We start from the raw sequence: 2,049 nt of genomic DNA, 5'->3' as shown, positions 1-2,049 counted from the left end.
TGTGGCCCCTGTGTGAGCTGGGGGAGAGGCCAGGGCTGCCCAGGGGGGATGTTGTTGGCAGGTGCATGAGGACGCTCTGGGACGCTGCCCTGGGGTGTCCAGCGCAGTGGGGATGGATCAGCCCCTGCTCTGCTGCTCCTTCCCGTCTCCCCCAGGGTCCTTGCAGAGCCCCAGCCCTGCTGTTTGCCCCCAGCCTGCCCAGGGCCAGTCTGGGGCTGCTCCCGGGGCTTTTCTGTGCTGAGCATTGGCCTGGGCGTGTTCTGGAGAGAGCCTGGGCAAGGAGCCTGGGGCCCCCAGGCCCTGCCCTGAGGCGTCAGCGCTGCCCCAGCAGTGCCCATGGCCTGTCCCTGCTGCAGCCCCGGCACTGCCACCCCCAGCCCTGTGCCCGGCCCCGAGAGCCCTCAGGCCCTACAGCAACACCAGGGCCAGGAGGGCAGCGGGGCAGGGCCACGGCAGCAGCACTGGCAGCACCAAGGGCTGCTGCTCCTGGGCACAGCTGCTGTGCCAGCCCTGATCTGCCCCCAGCTCTGCACACAGACATTGCTGCTGCAGCTGCACAGAAGGGAACAAAAGGGGCATCTCTGCAGAAAACTTGGCTGGGAGATCCTTGAGTTCTTTTAAAGCCACCGAGAGTGCAGCCCCTCACTGACACAGTCTGTGGCCAAAGGGAAGGTGGAGAGAAACAAAATGAGAAATGGCATGAACAGTGGCATTTCTTTGTGGATAAGAATTATGAAGTAAAACAAGGAAAGAAGACCCTCCAAAATGCAACCAACAAGAAGTATCAAAGATGAATTTTATTACAAGTGATTTTCAGAAATTGGCCAGCAGTTTAATGTTTCTGAAAACATCCAATCATCAGTCTCCACACTGCAGCCTTGAGCTCCTGGTTCCTCAGGCTGTAGATGAGAGGGTTCAGGGCTGGAGGCACCACTGAGTACAGAACTGACAGGGCCAGATCCAGGGATGGGGAGGAGATGGTGGGAGGCTTCAGGTAGACAAATGTGCCAGTGGTGATGAACAGGGAAACCACAGCCAGGTGAGGGAGGCAGGTGGAGAAGGCTTTGTGCCGTCCCTGCTCAGAGGGGATCCTCAGCACAGCCCTGAAGATCTGCACATAGGAGAAAACAATGAACACAAAACAACCAAACACTAAAAAGATGGAAAACAAAGTGAGCCCAAATTCCCTGAGGTAGGACTCTGAGCAGGAGAGTTTGAGGATGTGTGGAATTTCACAGAAGAACTGGCCCAGGGCATTGCCCTTGCACAAGGGCAGAGAAAATGTATTGGCTGTGTGCAGCAGTGAATAGAGAAAGGCACTGGCCCAGGCAGCTGCTGCCATGTGGGCACAAGCTCTGCTGCCCAGGAGGGTCCCGTAGTGCAGGGGTTTGCAGATGGACACGTAGCGGTCGTAGCACATGATGGTCAGCAGGAAATATTCTGCTACAATAAAGAAGAGAAAGAAAAAGACCTGTGCAGCGCATCCTGCGTAGGAGATGTTCCTGGTGCCCCAGAGGGAATTGTGCATGGCTTTGGGGACAGTGGTGCAGATGCAGCCCAGGTCACTGAGGGCCAGGTGGAGCAGGAAGAAGAACATGGGGCTGTGCAGGTGGTGGCCGCAGGCTGTGGCAGTGATGATGAGGCCGTTGGCCAGGAGGGCAGCCAGGGAGATGCCCAGGAAGAGGCAGAAGTGCAGGAGCTGCAGCTGCCTCGTGTCTGCCAATGCCAGCAGGAGGAAGTGGCTGATGGAGCTGCTGTTGGACATTTGTGGTGTCTTGGCATGGGGATCTGTAAAAAAATTAATCATAGGACAGTTTGGTTTGGAGAGGACTTTGAATATCCCAGCACAGCTTGGTGGCACTTTCCCCCCACTGCCTGCCCAGGGCTCTGCTGCCTGGAGCTGTCCCAGCCTGCAGCTGCTTCCCTGTGCCCAGGGCTGGGCCCTGCCAGTGCTGCCAGAGCCCAGCCCAGCCCTGGGGGCTCAGCTCTGCCCTGCAGAGCCCTCCCAGCTCAGGCACTGCCCAGGGGCAGCTCTGGATCTGCAGGCTC

The 2,049-nt window shown here is 58.1% G+C and overlaps 1 pseudogene across 1 annotated transcript; it reads right to left on the bottom strand.

Annotated features, from left to right (window-relative positions):
- Positions 1–858: 858 nt before the first annotated feature.
- LOC310918367 (olfactory receptor 14J1-like) lies at positions 859–1,765 on the bottom strand (annotated as a pseudogene). Its single transcript has one exon. The product of its transcript is annotated as an olfactory receptor 14J1-like (transcript).
- Positions 1,766–2,049: the final 284 nt, after the last annotated feature.

Source organism: Zosterops lateralis (genome assembly GCF_965231275.1).
Source record: "Zosterops lateralis genome assembly, chromosome: 23".
Classification (NCBI taxonomy): Eukaryota; Metazoa; Chordata; class Aves; order Passeriformes; family Zosteropidae; genus Zosterops; species Zosterops lateralis.
This window is presented reverse-complemented; position numbering and strand designations above follow the sequence as displayed.